The sequence below is a fragment of the Clavelina lepadiformis genome, chromosome 1 (genome assembly GCF_947623445.1).
Source record: "Clavelina lepadiformis chromosome 1, kaClaLepa1.1, whole genome shotgun sequence".
NCBI lineage: Eukaryota > Metazoa > Chordata > Ascidiacea > Aplousobranchia > Clavelinidae > Clavelina > Clavelina lepadiformis.
In genome coordinates this window covers 16572392-16594680 of record NC_135240.1, presented here as the reverse complement: position 1 = coordinate 16594680, position 22289 = coordinate 16572392, and positions in this window count along the sequence as shown.

The following is a 22289-nucleotide window of genomic DNA, read 5'->3' as shown; positions in this document are numbered from 1 at the left end:
GTGCAAATTTTTTAGATAAGTTCTTTTAACGATAACAGACAAACCTTTCATTGGTTAACTGTTATACTTTTATTATTTACTTATTAGCCTCTAATAAACATTTTCAGACCCATTAGAACTTTTAGCAATGTGAATTGCACATTTGGCACCATAATGTTCACAAGGCACTTTTTAGGACCTATATAACTAATGTATAGTGCAAATTTTTTAGTTAAGTTCTTTTAACGATAACAGACAAACATTTCATTGGTTAACTGTTATACTTTTATTATTTACTTATTAGGCTCTAATAAACATTTTGAGACCCGTTAGAACTTTTAGCAATGTGAATTGCACATTTGGCACCATATAGTTCACAAGGCACTTTTTAGGACCTATATAACTAATGTATAGTGCAAATTTTTTAGTTAAGTTCTTTTAACGATAACAGACAAACCTTTCATTGGTTAACTGTTATACTTTTATTATTTACTTATTAGCCTCTAATAAACATTTTGAGACCCGTTAGAACTTTTTGCAATGTGAATTGCACATTTGGCACCATATAGTTCACAAGGCACTTTTTAGGACCTATATAACTAATGTATAGTGCAAATTTTTTAGTTAAGTTCTTTTAACGATAACAGACAAACCTTTCATTGGTTAACTGTTATACTTTTATTATTTACTTATTAGACTCGAATAAACATTTTGAGACCCGTTAGAACTTTTTGCAATGTGAATTGCACATTTGGCACCATATAGTTCACAAGGTACTTTTTGGGACCTATATAACTAATGTATAGTGCAAATATTTTAGATAAGTTCTTTTAACGATAACAGACAAACCTTTCATTGGTTAACTGTTATACTTTTATTATTTACTTATTAGCCTCTAATAAACATTTTCAGACCCATTAGAACTTTTAGCAATGTGAATTGCACATTTGGCACCATATTGTTCACAAGGTATTTTTTAGGACCTATATAACTAATGTATAGTGCAAAGTTTTTAGTTAAGTTCTTTTACGATAACAGACAAACCTTTCATTGGTTAACTGTTATACTTTTATTATTTACTTATTAGACTCTAATAAACATTTTGAGACCAGTTAGAACTTTTTGCAATGTGAATTGCACATTTGGCACCATATTGTTCACAAGGCACTTTTTAGGACCTATATAACTAATGTATAGTGCAAATTTTTTAGTTAAGTTCTTTTAACGATAACAGACAAACCTTTCATTGGTTAACTGTTATACTTTTATTATTTACTTATTAGACTCTAATAAACATTTTGAGACCAGTTAGAACTTTTTGCAATGTGAATTGCACATTTGGCACCATATAGTTCACAAGGTACTTTTTGGGACCTATATAACTAATGTATAGTGCAAATTTTTTAGATAAGTTCTTTTAACGATAACAGACAAACCTTTCATTGGTTAACTGTTATACTTTTATTATTTACTTATTAGACTCGAATAAACATTTTGAGACCAGTTAGAACTTTTTGCAATGTGAATTGCACATTTGGCACCATATTGTTCACAAGGCACTTTTTAGGACCTATATAACTAATGTATAGTGCAAATTTTTTAGTTAAGTTCTTTTATCGATAACAGACAAACCTTTCATTGGTTAACTGTTATACTTTTATTATTTATTTATTAGACTCTAATAAACATTTTGAGACCCGTTAGAACTTTTTGCAATGTGAATTGCACATTTGGCACCATATAGTTCACAAGGCACTTTTTAGGACCTATATAACTAATGTATAGTGCAAATTTTTTAGTTAAGTTCTTTTAACGATAACAGACAAACATTTCATTGGTTAACTGTTATACTTTTATTATTTACTTATTAGACTCGAATAAACATTTTGAGACCCGTTAGAACTTTTTGCAATGTGAATTGCACATTTGGCACCATATAGTTCACAAGGTACTTTTTGGGACCTATATAACTAATGTATAGTGCAAATATTTTAGATAAGTTCTTTTAACGATAACAGACAAACCTTTCATTGGTTAACTGTTATACTTTTATTATTTACTTATTAGCCTCTAATAAACATTTTCAGACCCATTAGAACTTTTAGCAATGTGAATTGCACATTTGGCACCATATTGTTCACAAGGTATTTTTTAGGACCTATATAACTAATGTATAGTGCAAAGTTTTTAGTTAAGTTCTTTTACGATAACAGACAAACCTTTCATTGGTTAACTGTTATACTTTTATTATTTACTTATTAGACTCTAATAAACATTTTGAGACCAGTTAGAACTTTTTGCAATGTGAATTGCACATTTGGCACCATATTGTTCACAAGGCACTTTTTAGGACCTATATAACTAATGTATAGTGCAAATTTTTTAGTTAAGTTCTTTTAACGATAACAGACAAACCTTTCATTGGTTAACTGTTATACTTTTATTATTTACTTATTAGACTCTAATAAACATTTTGAGACCAGTTAGAACTTTTTGCAATGTGAATTGCACATTTGGCACCATATAGTTCACAAGGTACTTTTTGGGACCTATATAACTAATGTATAGTGCAAATTTTTTAGATAAGTTCTTTTAACGATAACAGACAAACCTTTCATTGGTTAACTGTTATACTTTTATTATTTACTTATTAGACTCGAATAAACATTTTGAGACCAGTTAGAACTTTTTGCAATGTGAATTGCACATTTGGCACCATATTGTTCACAAGGCACTTTTTAGGACCTATATAACTAATGTATAGTGCAAATTTTTTAGTTAAGTTCTTTTATCGATAACAGACAAACCTTTCATTGGTTAACTGTTATACTTTTATTATTTATTTATTAGACTCTAATAAACATTTTGAGACCCGTTAGAACTTTTTGCAATGTGAATTGCACATTTGGCACCATATAGTTCACAAGGCACTTTTTAGGACCTATATAACTAATGTATAGTGCAAATTTTTTAGTTAAGTTCTTTTAACGATAACAGACAAACCTTTCATTGGTTAACTGTTATACTTTTATTATTTACTTATTAGACTCGAATAAACATTTTGAGACCCGTTAGAACTTTTTGCAATGTGAATTGCACATTTGGCACCATATAGTTCACAAGGTACTTTTTGGGACCTATATAACTAATGTATAGTGCAAATATTTTAGATAAGTTCTTTTAACGATAACAGACAAACCTTTCATTGGTTAACTGTTATACTTTTATTATTTACTTATTAGCCTCTAATAAACATTTTCAGACCCATTAGAACTTTTAGCAATGTGAATTGCACATTTGGCACCATATTGTTCACAAGGTATTTTTTAGGACCTATATAACTAATGTATAGTGCAAAGTTTTTAGTTAAGTTCTTTTACGATAACAGACAAACCTTTCATTGGTTAACTGTTATACTTTTATTATTTACTTATTAGACTCTAATAAACATTTTGAGACCAGTTAGAACTTTTTGCAATGTGAATTGCACATTTGGCACCATATTGTTCACAAGGCACTTTTTAGGACCTATATAACTAATGTATAGTGCAAATTTTTTAGTTAAGTTCTTTTAACGATAACAGACAAACCTTTCATTGGTTAACTGTTATACTTTTATTATTTACTTATTAGACTCTAATAAACATTTTGAGACCAGTTAGAACTTTTTGCAATGTGAATTGCACATTTGGCACCATATAGTTCACAAGGTACTTTTTGGGACCTATATAACTAATGTATAGTGCAAATTTTTTAGATAAGTTCTTTTAACGATAACAGACAAACCTTTCATTGGTTAACTGTTATACTTTTATTATTTACTTATTAGACTCGAATAAACATTTTGAGACCAGTTAGAACTTTTTGCAATGTGAATTGCACATTTGGCACCATATTGTTCACAAGGCACTTTTTAGGACCTATATAACTAATGTATAGTGCAAATTTTTTAGTTAAGTTCTTTTATCGATAACAGACAAACCTTTCATTGGTTAACTGTTATACTTTTATTATTTATTTATTAGACTCTAATAAACATTTTGAGACCCGTTAGAACTTTTTGCAATGTGAATTGCACATTTGGCACCATATAGTTCACAAGGCACTTTTTAGGACCTATATAACTAATGTATAGTGCAAATTTTTTAGTTAAGTTCTTTTAACGATAACAGACAAACCTTTCATTGGTTAACTGTTATACTTTTATTATTTACTTATTAGACTCTAATAAACATTTTGTGACCCGTTAGAACTTTTTGCAATGTGAATTGCACATTTGGCACCATATAGTTCACAAGGTACTTTTTGGGACCTATATAACTAATGTATAGTGCAAATTTTTTAGATAAGTTCTTTTAACGATAACAGACAAACCTTTCATTGGTTAACTGTTATACTTTTATTATTTACTTATTAGCCTCTAATAAACATTTTCAGACCCATTAGAACTTTTAGCAATGTGAATTGCACATTTGGCACCATAATGTTCACAAGGCACTTTTTAGGACCTATATAACTAATGTATAGTGCAAATTTTTTAGTTAAGTTCTTTTAACGATAACAGACAAACATTTCATTGGTTAACTGTTATACTTTTATTATTTACTTATTAGGCTCTAATAAACATTTTGAGACCCGTTAGAACTTTTAGCAATGTGAATTGCACATTTGGCACCATATAGTTCACAAGGCACTTTTTAGGACCTATATAACTAATGTATAGTGCAAATTTTTTAGTTAAGTTCTTTTAACGATAACAGACAAACCTTTCATTGGTTAACTGTTATACTTTTATTATTTACTTATTAGCCTCTAATAAACATTTTGAGACCCGTTAGAACTTTTTGCAATGTGAATTGCACATTTGGCACCATATAGTTCACAAGGCACTTTTTAGGACCTATATAACTAATGTATAGTGCAAATTTTTTAGTTAAGTTCTTTTAACGATAACAGACAAACCTTTCATTGGTTAACTGTTATACTTTTATTATTTACTTATTAGACTCGAATAAACATTTTGAGACCCGTTAGAACTTTTTGCAATGTGAATTGCACATTTGGCACCATATAGTTCACAAGGTACTTTTTGGGACCTATATAACTAATGTATAGTGCAAATTTTTTAGATAAGTTCTTTTAACGATAACAGACAAACCTTTCATTGGTTAACTGTTATACTTTTATTATTTACTTATTAGCCTCTAATAAACATTTTCAGACCCATTAGAACTTTTAGCAATGTGAATTGCACATTTGGCACCATATTGTTCACAAGGTATTTTTTAGGACCTATATAACTAATGTATAGTGCAAAGTTTTTAGTTAAGTTCTTTTACGATAACAGACAAACCTTTCATTGGTTAACTGTTATACTTTTATTATTTACTTATTAGACTCTAATAAACATTTTGAGACCAGTTAGAACTTTTTGCAATGTGAATTGCACATTTGGCACCATATTGTTCACAAGGCACTTTTTAGGACCTATATAACTAATGTATAGTGCAAATTTTTTAGTTAAGTTCTTTTAACGATAACAGACAAACCTTTCATTGGTTAACTGTTATACTTTTATTATTTACTTATTAGACTCTAATAAACATTTTGAGACCCGTTAGAACTTTTTGCAATGTGAATTGCACATTTGGCACCATATAGTTCACAAGGCACTTTTTGGGACCTATATAACTAATGTATAGTGCAAATTTTTTAGATAAGTTCTTTTATCGATAACAGACAAACCTTTCATTGGTTAACTGTTATACTTTTATTATTTACTTATTAGACTCGAATAAACATTTTGAGACCAGTTAGAAGTTTTTGCAATGTGAATTGCACATTTGGCACCATATTGTTCACAAGGCACTTTTTAGGACCTATATAACTAATGTATAGTGCAAATTTTTTAGTTAAGTTCTTTTATCGATAACAGACAAACCTTTCATTGGTTAACTGTTATACTTTTATTATTTACTTATTAGACTCTAATAAACATTTTGAGACCCGTTAGAACTTTTTGCAATGTGAATTGCACATTTGGCACCATATAGTTCACAAGGCACTTTTTAGGACCTATATAACTAATGTATAGTGCAAATTTTTTAGTTAAGTTCTTTTAACGATAACAGACAAACCTTTCATTGGTTAACTGTTATACTTTTATTATTTACTTATTAGACTCTAATAAACATTTTGTGACCCGTTAGAACTTTTTGCAATGTGAATTGCACATTTGGCACCATATAGTTCACAAGGTACTTTTTGGGACCTATATAACTAATGTATAGTGCAAATTTTTTAGATAAGTTCTTTTAACGATAACAGACAAACCTTTCATTGGTTAACTGTTATACTTTTATTATTTACTTATTAGCCTCTAATAAACATTTTCAGACCCATTAGAACTTTTAGCAATGTGAATTGCACATTTGGCACCATATTGTTCACAAGGTATTTTTTAGGACCTATATAACTAATGTATAGTGCAAATTTTTTAGTTAAGTTCTTTTAACGATAACAGACAAACCTTTCATTGGTTAACTGTTATACTTTTATTATTTACTTATTAGACTCTAATAAACATTTTGTGACCCGTTAGAACTTTTTGCAATGTGAATTGCACATTTGGCACCATATAGTTCACAAGGTACTTTTTGGGACCTATATAACTAATGTATAGTGCAAATTTTTTAGATAAGTTCTTTTAACGATAACAGACAAACCTTTCATTGGTTAACTGTTATACTTTTATTATTTACTTATTAGCCTCTAATAAACATTTTCAGACCCATTAGAACTTTTAGCAATGTGAATTGCACATTTGGCACCATATTGTTCACAAGGTATTTTTTAGGAACTATATAACTAATGTATAGTGCAAATTTTTTAGTTAAGTTCTTTTAACGATAACAGACAAACCTTTCATTGGTTAACTGTTATACTTTTATTATTTACTTATTAGACTCTAATAAACATTTTGAGACCAGTTAGAACTTTTAGCAATGTGAATTGCACATTTGGCACCATATTGTTCAGAAGGTATTTTTTAGGACCTATATAACTAATGTATAGTGCAAATTTTTTAGTTAAGTTCTTTTAACGATAACAGACAAACCTTTCATTGGTTAACTGTTATACTTTTATTATTTACTTATTAGACTCTAATAAACATTTTGAGACCAGTTAGAACTTTTTGCAATGTGAATTGCACATTTGGCACCATATAGTTCACAAGGCACTTTTTAGGACCTATATAACTAATGTATAGTGCAAATTTTTTAGTTAAGTTCTTTTAACGATAACAGACAAACCTTTCATTGGTTAACTGTTATACTTTTATTATTTACTTATTAGACTCGAATAAACATTTTGAGACCCGTTAGAACTTTTTGCAATGTGAATTGCACATTTGGCACCATATAGTTCACAAGGTACTTTTTGGGACCTATATAACTAATGTATAGTGCAAATTTTTTAGATAAGTTATTTTAACGATAACAGACAAACCTTTCATTGGTTAACTGTTATACTTTTATTATTTACTTATTAGCCTCTAATAAACATTTTCAGACCCATTAGAACTTTTAGCAATGTGAATTGCACATTTGGCACCATATTGTTCACAAGGTATTTTTTAGGACCTATATAACTAATGTATAGTGCAAATTTTTTAGTTAAGTTCTTTTACGATAACAGACAAACCTTTCATTGGTTAACTGTTATACTTTTATTATTTACTTATTAGACTCTAATAAACATTTTGAGACCAGTTAGAACTTTTTGCAATGTGAATTGCACATTTGGCACCATATTGTTCACAAGGCACTTTTTAGGACCTATATAACTAATGTATAGTGCAAATTTTTTAGTTAAGTTCTTTTAACGATAACAGACAAACCTTTCATTGGTTAACTGTTATACTTTTATTATTTACTTATTAGACTCTAATAAACATTTTGAGACCCGTTAGAACTTTTTGCAATGTGAATTGCACATTTGGCACCATATAGTTCACAAGGTACTTTTTGGGACCTATATAACTAATGTATAGTGCAAATTTTTTAGATAAGTTCTTTTAACGATAACAGACAAACCTTTCATTGGTTAAATGTTATACTTTTATTATTTACTTATTAGCCTCTAATAAACATTTTCAGACCCGTTAGAACTTTTAGCAATGTGAATTGCACATTTGGCACCATATTGTTCACAAGGTATTTTTTAGGACCTATATAACTAATGTATAGTGCAAATTTTTTAGTTAAGTTCTTTTATCGATAACAGACAAACCTTTTATTGGTTAACTGTTATACTTTTATTATTTACTTATTAGACTCTAATAAACATTTTGAGACCCGTTAGAACTTTTTGCAATGTGAATTGCACATTTGGCACCATATAGTTCACAAGGTACTTTTTGGGACCTATATAACTAATGTATAGTGCAAATTTTTTAGATAAGTTCTTTTAACGATAACAGACAAACCTTTCATTGGTTAACTGTTATACTTTTATTATTTACTTATTAGCCTCTAATAAACATTTTCAGACCCGTTAGAACTTTTAGCAATGTGAATTGCACATTTGGCACCATATTGTTCACAAGGTATTTTTTAGGACCTATATAACTAATGTATAGTGCAAATTTTTTAGTTAAGTTCTTTTAACGATAACAGACAAACCTTTCATTGGTTAACTGTTATACTTTTATTATTTACTTATTAGACTCTAATAAACATTTTGAGACCCGTTAGAACTTTTTGCAATGTGAATTGCACATTTGGCACCATATAGTTCACAAGGTACTTTTTGGGACCTATATAACTAATGTATAGTGCAAATTTTTTAGATAAGTTCTTTTAACGATAACAGACAAACCTTTCATTGGTTAACTGTTATACTTTTATTATTTACTTATTAGCCTCTAATAAACATTTTCAGACCCATTAGAACTTTTAGCAATGTGAATTGCACATTTGGCACCATATTGTTCACAAAGTATTTTTTAGGACCTATATAACTAATGTATAGTGCAAATTTTTTAGTTAAGTTCTTTTAACGATAACAGACAAACCTTTCATTGGTTAACTGTTATACTTTTATTATTTACTTATTAGACTCTAATAAACATTTTGAGACCAGTTACAACTTTTAGCAATGTGAATTGCACATTTGGCACCATATTGTTCAGAAGGTATTTTTTAGGACCTATAGAACTAATGTATAGTGCAAATTTTTTAGTTAAGTTCTTTTAACGATAACAGACAAACCTTTCATTGGTTAACTGTTATACTTTTATTATTTACTTATTAGACTCTAATAAACATTTTGAGACCAGTTAGAACTTTTTGCAATGTGAATTGCACATTTGGCACCATATTGTTCACAAGGCACTTTTTAGGACCTATATAACTAATGTATAGTGCAAATTTTTTAGTTAAGTTCTTTTAACGATAACAGACAAACCTTTCATTGGTTAACTGTTATACTTTTATTATTTACTTATTAGACTCTAATAAACGATTTGAGACCAGTTAGAACTTTTTGCAATGTGAATTGCACATTTGGCACCATATAGTTCACAAGGTACTTTTTGGGACCTATATAACTAATGTATAGTGCAAATTTTTTAGATAAGTTCTTTTAACGATAACAGACAAACCTTTCATTGGTTAACTGTTATACTTTTATTATTTACTTATTAGCCTCTAATAAACATTTTCAGACCCGTTAGAACTTTTAGCAATGTGAATTGCACATTTGGCACCATATTGTTCACAAGGTATTTTTTAGGACCTATATAACTAATGTATAGTGCAAATTTTTTAGTTAAGTTCTTTTATCGATAACAGACAAACCTTTTATTGGTTAACTGTTATACTTTTATTATTTACTTATTAGACTCTAATAAACATTTTGAGACCCGTTAGAACTTTTTGCAATGTGAATTGCACATTTGGCACCATATAGTTCACAAGGCACTTTTTAGGACCTATATAACTAATGTATAGTGCAAATTTTTTAGTTAAGTTCTTTTAACGATAACAGACAAACCTTTCATTGGTTAACTGTTATACTTTTATTATTTACTTATTAGACTCTAATAAACATTTTGTGACCCGTTAGAACTTTTTGCAATGTGAATTGCACATTTGGCACCATATAGTTCACAAGGTACTTTTTGGGACCTATATAACTAATGTATAGTGCAAATTTTTTAGATAAGTTCTTTTAACGATAACAGACAAACCTTTCATTGGTTAACTGTTATACTTTTATTATTTACTTATTAGCCTCTAATAAACATTTTCAGACCCGTTAGAACTTTTAGCAATGTGAATTGCACATTTGGCACCATATTGTTCACAAGGTATTTTTTAGGACCTATATAACTAATGTATAGTGCAAATTTTTTAGATAAGTTCTTTTAACGATAACAGACAAACCTTTCATTGGTTAACTGTTATACTTTTATTATTTACTTATTAGCCTCTAATAAACATTTTCAGACCCATTAGAACTTTTAGCAATGTGAATTGCACATTTGGCACCATATTGTTCACAAGGTATTTTTTAGGACCTATATAACTAATGTATAGTGCAAATTTTTTAGTTAAGTTCTTTTAACGATAACAGACAAACCTTTCATTGGTTAACTGTTATACTTTTATTATTTACTTATTAGACTCTAATAAACATTTTGAGACCAGTTAGAACTTTTAGCAATGTGAATTGCACATTTGGCACCATATTGTTCAGAAGGTATTTTTTAGGACCTATATAACTAATGTATAGTGCAAATTTTTTAGTTAAGTTCTTTTAACGATAACAGACAAACCTTTCATTGGTTAACTGTTATACTTTTATTATTTACTTATTAGACTCTAATAAACATTTTGAGACCAGTTAGAACTTTTTGCAATGTGAATTGCACATTTGGCACCATATTGTTCACAAGGCACTTTTTAGGACCTATATAACTAATGTATAGTGCAAATTTTTTAGTTAAGTTCTTTTAACGATAACAGACAAACCTTTCATTGGTTAACTGTTATACTTTTATTATTTACTTATTAGACTCTAATAAACGATTTGAGACCCGTTAGAACTTTTTTCAATGTGAATTGCACATTTGGCACCATATAGTTCACAAGGCACTTTTTAGGACCTATATAACTAATGTATAGTGCAAATTTTTTAGTTAAGTTCTTTTAACGATAACAGACAAACCTTTCATTGTTTAACTGTTATACTTTTATTATTTACTTGTTAGACTCGAATAAACATTTTGAGACCCGTTAGAACTTTTTGCAATGTGAATTGCACATTTGGCACCATATAGTTCACAAGGTACTTTTTGGGACCTATATAACTAATGTATAGTGCAAATTTTTTAGATAAGTTCTTTTAACGATAACAGACAAACCTTTCATTGGTTAACTGTTATACTTTTATTATTTACTTATTAGCCTCTAATAAACATTTTCAGACCCATTAGAACTTTTAGCAATGTGAATTGCACATTTGGCACCATATTGTTCACAAGGTATTTTTTAGGACCCATATAACTAATGTATAGTGCAAATTTTTTAGTTAAGTTCTTTTACGATAACAGACAAACCTTTCATTGGTTAACTGTTATACTTTTATTATTTACTTATTAGACTCTAATAAACATTTTTAGACCAGTTAGAACTTTTTGCAATGTGAATTGCACATTTGGCACCATATAGTTCACAAGGCACTTTTTAGGACCTATATAACTAATGTATAGTGCAAATTTTTTAGTTAAGTTCTTTTAACGATAACAGACAAACCTTTCATTGGTTAACTGTTATACTTTTATTATTTACTTATTAGACTCTAATAAACATTTTGTGACCCGTTAGAACTTTTTGCAATGTGAATTGCACATTTGGCACCATATAGTTCACAAGGTACTTTTTGGGATTTATATAACTAATGTATAGTGCAAATTTTTTAGATAAGTTCTTTTAACGATAACAGACAAACCTTTCATTGGTTAACTGTTATACTTTTATTATTTACTTATTAGCCTCTAATAAACATTTTCAGACCCATTAGAACTTTTAGCAATGTGAATTGCACATTTGGCACCATAATGTTCACAAGGCACTTTTTAGGACCTATATAACTAATGTATAGTGCAAATTTTTTAGTTAAGTTCTTTTAACGATAACAGACAAACCTTTCATTGGTTAACTGTTATACTTTTATTATTTACTTATTAGGCTCTAATAAACATTTTCAGACCCGTTAGAACTTTTTGCAATGTGATATGCACATTTGGCACCATATAGTTCACAAGGCACTTTTTAGGACCTATATAACTAATGTATAGTGCAAATTTTTTAGTTAAGTTCTTTTAACGATAACAGACAAACCTTTCATTGGTTAACTGTTATACTTTTATTATTTACTTATTAGCCTCTAATAAACATTTTGAGACCCGTTAGAACTTTTTGCAATGTGAATTGCACATTTGGCACCATATAGTTCACAAGGCACTTTTTAGGACCTGTATAACTAATGTATAGTGCAAATTTTTTAGTTAAGTTCTTTTAACGATAACAGACAAACCTTTCATTGGTTAACTGTTATACTTTTATTATTTACTTATTAGACTCGAATAAACATTTTGAGACCCGTTAGAACTTTTTGCAATGTGAATTGCACATTTGGCACCATATAGTTCACAAGGTACTTTTTGGGACCTATATAACTAATGTATAGTGCAAATTTTTTAGATAAGTTCTTTTAACGATAACAGACAAACCTTTCATTGGTTAACTGTTATACTTTTATTATTTACTTATTAGCCTCTAATAAACATTTTCAGACCCATTAGAACTTTTAGCAATGTGAATTGCACATTTGGCACCATATTGTTCACAAGGTATTTTTTAGGACCTATATAACTAATGTATAGTGCAAATTTTTTAGTTAAGTTCTTTTACGATAACAGACAAACCTTTCATTGGTTAACTGTTATACTTTTATTATTTACTTATTAGACTCTAATAAACATTTTGAGACCAGTTAGAACTTTTTGCAATGTGAATTGCACATTTGGCACCATATTGTTCACAAGGCACTTTTTAGGACCTATATAACTAATGTATAGTGCAAATTTTTTAGTTAAGTTCTTTTAACGATAACAGACAAACCTTTCATTGGTTAACTGTTATACTTTTATTATTTACTTATTAGACTCTAATAAACATTTTGAGACCAGTTAGAACTTTTTGCAATGTGAATTGCACATTTGGCACCATATAGTTCACAAGGTACTTTTTGGGACCTATATAACTAATGTATAGTGCAAATTTTTTAGATAAGTTCTTTTAACGATAACAGACAAACCTTTCATTGGTTAACTGTTATACTTTTATTATTTACTTATTAGACTCGAATAAACATTTTGAGACCAGTTAGAACTTTTTGCAATGTGAATTGCACATTTGGCACCATATTGTTCACAAGGCACTTTTTAGGACCTATATAACTAATGTATAGTGCAAATTTTTTAGTTAAGTTCTTTTATCGATAACAGACAAACCTTTCATTGGTTAACTGTTATACTTTTATTATTTATTTATTAGACTCTAATAAACATTTTGAGACCCGTTAGAACTTTTTGCAATGTGAATTGCACATTTGGCACCATATAGTTCACAAGGCACTTTTTAGGACCTATATAACTAATGTATAGTGCAAATTTTTTAGTTAAGTTCTTTTAACGATAACAGACAAACCTTTCATTGGTTAACTGTTATACTTTTATTATTTACTTATTAGACTCTAATAAACATTTTGTGACCCGTTAGAACTTTTTGCAATGTGAATTGCACATTTGGCACCATATAGTTCACAAGGTACTTTTTGGGACCTATATAACTAATGTATAGTGCAAATTTTTTAGATAAGTTCTTTTAACGATAACAGACAAACCTTTCATTGGTTAACTGTTATACTTTTATTATTTACTTATTAGTCTCTAATAAACATTTTCAGACCCATTAGAACTTTTAGCAATGTGAATTGCACATTTGGCACCATAATGTTCACAAGGCACTTTTTAGGACCTATATAACTAATGTATAGTGCAAATTTTTTAGTTAAGTTCTTTTAACGATAACAGACAAACATTTCATTGGTTAACTGTTATACTTTTATTATTTACTTATTAGGCTCTAATAAACATTTTGAGACCCGTTAGAACTTTTAGCAATGTGAATTGCACATTTGGCACCATATAGTTCACAAGGCACTTTTTAGGACCTATATAACTAATGTATAGTGCAAATTTTTTAGTTAAGTTCTTTTAACGATAACAGACAAACCTTTCATTGGTTAACTGTTATACTTTTATTATTTACTTATTAGCCTCTAATAAACATTTTGAGACCCGTTAGAACTTTTTGCAATGTGAATTGCACATTTGGCACCATATAGTTCACAAGGCACTTTTTAGGACCTATATAACTAATGTATAGTGCAAATTTTTTAGTTAAGTTCTTTTAACGATAACAGACAAACCTTTCATTGGTTAACTGTTATACTTTTATTATTTACTTATTAGACTCGAATAAACATTTTGAGACCCGTTAGAACTTTTTGCAATGTGAATTGCACATTTGGCACCATATAGTTCACAAGGTACTTTTTGGGACCTATATAACTAATGTATAGTGCAAATTTTTTAGATAAGTTCTTTTAACGATAACAGACAAACCTTTCATTGGTTAACTGTTATACTTTTATTATTTACTTATTAGCCTCTAATAAACATTTTCAGACCCATTAGAACTTTTAGCAATGTGAATTGCACATTTGGCACCATATTGTTCACAAGGTATTTTTTAGGACCTATATAACTAATGTATAGTGCAAAGTTTTTAGTTAAGTTCTTTTACGATAACAGACAAACCTTTCATTGGTTAACTGTTATACTTTTATTATTTACTTATTAGACTCTAATAAACATTTTGAGACCAGTTAGAACTTTTTGCAATGTGAATTGCACATTTGGCACCATATTGTTCACAAGGCACTTTTTAGGACCTATATAACTAATGTATAGTGCAAATTTTTTAGTTAAGTTCTTTTATCGATAACAGACAAACCTTTCATTGGTTAACTGTTATACTTTTATTATTTATTTATTAGACTCTAATAAACATTTTGAGACCCGTTAGAACTTTTTGCAATGTGAATTGCACATTTGGCACCATATAGTTCACAAGGCACTTTTTAGGACCTATATAACTAATGTATAGTGCAAATTTTTTAGTTAAGTTCTTTTAACGATAACAGACAAACCTTTCATTGGTTAACTGTTATACTTTTATTATTTACTTATTAGACTCTAATAAACATTTTGTGACCCGTTAGAACTTTTTGCAATGTGAATTGCACATTTGGCACCATATAGTTCACAAGGTACTTTTTGGGACCTATATAACTAATGTATAGTGCAAATTTTTTAGATAAGTTCTTTTAACGATAACAGACAAACCTTTCATTGGTTAACTGTTATACTTTTATTATTTACTTATTAGTCTCTAATAAACATTTTCAGACCCATTAGAACTTTTAGCAATGTGAATTGCACATTTGGCACCATAATGTTCACAAGGCACTTTTTAGGACCTATATAACTAATGTATAGTGCAAATTTTTTAGTTAAGTTCTTTTAACGATAACAGACAAACATTTCATTGGTTAACTGTTATACTTTTATTATTTACTTATTAGGCTCTAATAAACATTTTGAGACCCGTTAGAACTTTTAGCAATGTGAATTGCACATTTGGCACCATATAGTTCACAAGGCACTTTTTAGGACCTATATAACTAATGTATAGTGCAAATTTTTTAGTTAAGTTCTTTTAACGATAACAGACAAACCTTTCATTGGTTAACTGTTATACTTTTATTATTTACTTATTAGCCTCTAATAAACATTTTCAGACCCGTTAGAACTTTTTGCAATGTGAATTGCACATTTGGCACCATATAGTTCACAAGGCACTTTTTAGGACCTATATAACTAATGTATAGTGCAAATTTTTTAGTTAAGTTCTTTTAACGATAACAGACAAACCTTTCATTGGTTAACTGTTATACTTTTATTATTTACTTATTAGACTCGAATAAACATTTTGAGACCCGTTAGAACTTTTTGCAATGTGAATTGCACATTTGGCACCATATAGTTCACAAGGTACTTTTTGGGACCTATATAACTAATGTATAGTGCAAATTTTTTAGATAAGTTCTTTTAACGATAACAGACAAACCTTTCATTGGTTAACTGTTATACTTTTATTATTTACTTATTAGCCTCTAATAAACATTTTCAGACCCATTAGAACTTTTAGCAATGTGAATTGCACATTTGGCACCATATTGTTCACAAGGTATTTTTTAGGACCTATATAACTAATGTATAGTGCAAAGTTTTTAGTTAAGTTCTTTTACGATAACAGACAAACCTTTCATTGGTTAACTGTTATACTTTTATTATTTACTTATTAGACTCTAATAAACATTTTGAGACCAGTTAGAACTTTTTGCAATGTGAATTGCACATTTGGCACCATATTGTTCACAAGGCACTTTTTAGGACCTATATAACTAATGTATAGTGCAAATTTTTTAGTTAAGTTCTTTTAACGATAACAGACAAACCTTTCATTGGTTAACTGTTATACTTTTATTATTTACTTATTAGACTCTAATAAACATTTTGAGACCCGTTAGAACTTTTTGCAATGTGAATTGCACATTTGGCACCATATAGTTCACAAGGTACTTTTTGGGACCTATATAACTAATGTATAGTGCAAATTTTTTAGATAAGTTCTTTTATCGATAACAGACAAACCTTTCATTGGTTAACTGTTATACTTTTATTATTTACTTATTAGCCTCTAATAAACATTTTCAGACCCATTAGAACTTTTAGCAATGTGAATTGCACATTTGGCACCATATTGTTCACAAGGTATTTTTTAGGACCTATATAACTAATGTATAGTGCAAATTTTTTAGTTAAGTTCTTTTAACGATAACAGACAAACCTTTCATTGGTTAACTGTTATACTTTTATTATTTACTTATTAGACTCTAATAAACATTTTGAGACCAGTTAGAACTTTTAGCAATGTGAATTGCACATTTGGCACCATATTGTTCAGAAGGTATTTTTTAGGACCTATATAACTAATGTATAGTGCAAATTTTTTAGTTAAGTTCTTTTAACGATAACAGACAAACCTTTCATTGGTTAACTGTTATACTTTTATTATTTACTTATTAGACTCTAATAAACATTTTGTGACCCGTTAGAACTTTTTGCAATGTGAATTGCACATTTGGCACCATATAGTTCACAAGGTACTTTTTGGGACCTATATAACTAATGTATAGTGCAAATTTTTTAGATAAGTTCTTTTAACGATAACAGACAAACCTTTCATTGGTTAACTGTTATACTTTTATTATTTACTTATTAGTCTCTAATAAACATTTTCAGACCCATTAGAACTTTTAGCAATGTGAATTGCACATTTGGCACCATAATGTTCACAAGGCACTTTTTAGGACCTATATAACTAATGTATAGTGCAAATTTTTTAGTTAAGTTCTTTTAACGATAACAGACAAACATTTCATTGGTTAACTGTTATACTTTTATTATTTACTTATTAGGCTCTAATAAACATTTTGAGACCCGTTAGAACTTTTAGCAATGTGAATTGCACATTTGGCACCATATAGTTCACAAGGCACTTTTTAGGACCTATATAACTAATGTATAGTGCAAATTTTTTAGTTAAGTTCTTTTAACGATAACAGACAAACCTTTCATTGGTTAACTGTTATACTTTTATTATTTACTTATTAGCCTCTAATAAACATTTTGAGACCCGTTAGAACTTTTTGCAATGTGAATTGCACATTTGGCACCATATAGTTCACAAGGCACTTTTTAGGACCTATATAACTAATGTATAGTGCAAATTTTTTAGTTAAGTTCTTTTAACGATAACAGACAAACCTTTCATTGGTTAACTGTTATACTTTTATTATTTACTTATTAGACTCGAATAAACATTTTGAGACCCGTTAGAACTTTTTGCAATGTGAATTGCACATTTGGCACCATATAGTTCACAAGGTACTTTTTGGGACCTATATAACTAATGTATAGTGCAAATTTTTTAGATAAGTTCTTTTAACGATAACAGACAAACCTTTCATTGGTTAACTGTTATACTTTTATTATTTACTTATTAGCCTCTAATAAACATTTTCAGACCCATTAGAACTTTTAGCAATGTGAATTGCACATTTGGCACCATATTGTTCACAAGGTATTTTTTAGGACCTATATAACTAATGTATAGTGCAAAGTTTTTAGTTAAGTTCTTTTACGATAACAGACAAACCTTTCATTGGTTAACTGTTATACTTTTATTATTTACTTATTAGACTCTAATAAACATTTTGAGACCAGTTAGAACTTTTTGCAATGTGAATTGCACATTTGGCACCATATTGTTCACAAGGCACTTTTTAGGACCTATATAACTAATGTATAGTGCAAATTTTTTAGTTAAGTTCTTTTAACGATAACAGACAAACCTTTCATTGGTTAACTGTTATACTTTTATTATTTACTTATTAGACTCTAATAAACATTTTGAGACCCGTTAGAACTTTTTGCAATGTGAATTGCACATTTGGCACCATATAGTTCACAAGGTACTTTTTGGGACCTATATAACTAATGTATAGTGCAAATTTTTTAGATAAGTTCTTTTATCGATAACAGACAAACCTTTCATTGGTTAACTGTTATACTTTTATTATTTACTTATTAGCCTCTAATAAACATTTTCAGACCCATTAGAACTTTTAGCAATGTGAATTGCACATTTGGCACCATATTGTTCACAAGGTATTTTTTAGGACCTATATAACTAATGTATAGTGCAAATTTTTTAGTTAAGTTCTTTTAACGATAACAGACAAACCTTTCATTGGTTAACTGTTATACTTTTATTATTTACTTATTAGACTCTAATAAACATTTTGAGACCAGTTAGAACTTTTAGCAATGTGAATTGCACATTTGGCACCATATTGTTCAGAAGGTATTTTTTAGGACCTATATAACTAATGTATAGTGCAAATTTTTTAGTTAAGTTCTTTTAACGATAACAGACAAACCTTTCATTGGTTAACTGTTATACTTTTATTATTTACTTATTAGACTCTAATAAACATTTTGAGACCAGTTAGAACTTTTTGCAATGTGAATTGCACATTTGGCACCATATTGTTCACAAGGCACTTTTTAGGACCTATATAACTAATGTATAGTGCAAATTTTTTAGTTAAGTTCTTTTAACGATAACAGACAAACCTTTCATTGGTTAACTGTTATACTTTTATTATTTACTTATTAGACTCTAATAAACGATTTGAGACCCGTTAGAACTTTTTTCAATGTGAATTGCACATTTGGCACCATATAGTTCACAAGGCACTTTTTAGGACCTATATAACTAATGTATAGTGCAAATTTTTTAGTTAAGTTCTTTTAACGATAACAGACAAACCTTTCATTGTTTAACTGTTATACTTTTATTATTTACTTGTTAGACTCGAATAAACATTTTGAGACCCGTTAGAACTTTTTGCAATGTGAATTGCACATTTGGCACCATATAGTTCACAAGGTACTTTTTGGGACCTATATAACTAATGTATAGTGCAAATTTTTTAGATAAGTTCTTTTAACGATAACAGACAAACCTTTCATTGGTTAACTGTTATACTTTTATTATTTACTTATTAGCCTCTAATAAACATTTTCAGACCCATTAGAACTTTTAGCAATGTGAATTGCACATTTGGCACCATATTGTTCACAAGGTATTTTTTAGGACCCATATAACTAATGTATAGTGCAAATTTTTTAGTTAAGTTCTTTTACGATAACAGACAAACCTTTCATTGGTTAACTGTTATACTTTTATTATTTACTTATTAGACTCTAATAAACATTTTTAGACCAGTTAGAACTTTTTGCAATGTGAATTGCACATTTGGCACCATATAGTTCACAAGGCACTTTTTAGGACCTATATAACTAATGTATAGTGCAAATTTTTTAGTTAAGTTCTTTTAACGATAACAGACAAACCTTTCATTGGTTAACTGTTATACTTTTATTATTTACTTATTAGACTCTAATAAACATTTTGTGACCCGTTAGAACTTTTTGCAATGTGAATTGCACATTTGGCACCATATAGTTCACAAGGTACTTTTTGGGATTTATATAACTAATGTATAGTGCAAATTTTTTAGATAAGTTCTTTTAACGATAACAGACAAACCTTTCATTGGTTAACTGTTATACTTTTATTATTTACTTATTAGCCTCTAATAAACATTTTCAGACCCATTAGAACTTTTAGCAATGTGAATTGCACATTTGGCACCATAATGTTCACTAGGCACTTTTTAGGACCTATATAACTAATGTATAGTGCAAATTTTTTAGTTAATTTCTTTTAACGATAACAGACAAACCTTTCATTGGTTAACTGTTATACTTTTATTATTTACTTATTAGGCTCTAATAAACATTTTCAGACCCGTTAGAACTTTTTGCAATGTGATATGCACATTTGGCACCATATAGTTCACAAGGCACTTTTTAGGACCTATATAACTAATGTATAGTGCAAATTTTTTAGTTAAGTTCTTTTAACGATAACAGACAAACCTTTCATTGGTTAACTGTTATACTTTTATTATTTACTTATTAGCCTCTAATAAACATTTTGAGACCCGTTAGAACTTTTTGCAATGTGAATTGCACATTTGGCACCATATAGTTCACAAGGCACTTTTTAGGACCTATATAACTAATGTATAGTGCAAATTTTTTAGTTAAGTTCTTTTAACGATAACAGACAAACCTTTCATTGGTTAACTGTTATACTTTTATTATTTACTTATTAGACTCGAATAAACATTTTGAGACCCGTTAGAACTTTTTGCAATGTGAATTGCACATTTGGCACCATATAGTTCACAAGGTACTTTTTGGGACCTATATAACTAATGTATAGTGCAAATTTTTTAGATAAGTTCTTTTAACGATAACAGACAAACCTTTCATTGGTTAACTGTTATACTTTTATTATTTACTTATTAGCCTCTAATAAACATTTTCAGACCCATTAGAACTTTTAGCAATGTGAATTGCACATTTGGCACCATATTGTTCACAAGGTATTTTTTAGGACCTATATAACTAATGTATAGTGCAAATTTTTTAGTTAAGTTCTTTTACGATAACAGACAAACCTTTCATTGGTTAACTGTTATACTTTTATTATTTACTTATTAGACTCTAATAAACATTTTGAGACCAGTTAGAACTTTTTGCAATGTGAATTGCACATTTGGCACCATATTGTTCACAAGGCACTTTTTAGGACCTATATAACTAATGTATAGTGCAAATTTTTTAGTTAAGTTCTTTTAACGATAACAGACAAACCTTTCATTGGTTAACTGTTATACTTTTATTATTTACTTATTAGACTCTAATAAACATTTTGAGACCAGTTAGAACTTTTTGCAATGTGAATTGCACATTTGGCACCATATAGTTCACAAGGTACTTTTTGGGACCTATATAACTAATGTATAGTGCAAATTTTTTAGATAAGTTCTTTTAACGATAACAGACAAACCTTTCATTGGTTAACTGTTATACTTTTATTATTTACTTATTAGACTCGAATAAACATTTTGAGACCAGTTAGAACTTTTTGCAATGTGAATTGCACATTTGGCACCATATTGTTCACAAGGCACTTTTTAGGACCTATATAACTAATGTATAGTGCAAATTTTTTAGTTAAGTTCTTTTATCGATAACAGACAAACCTTTCATTGGTTAACTGTTATACTTTTATTATTTATTTATTAGACTCTAATAAACATTTTGAGACCCGTTAGAACTTTTTGCAATGTGAATTGCACATTTGGCACCATATAGTTCACAAGGCACTTTTTAGGACCTATATAACTAATGTATAGTGCAAATTTTTTAGTTAAGTTCTTTTAACGATAACAGACAAACCTTTCATTGGTTAACTGTTATACTTTTATTATTTACTTATTAGACTCTAATAAACATTTTGTGACCCGTTAGAACTTTTTGCAATGTGAATTGCACATTTGGCACCATA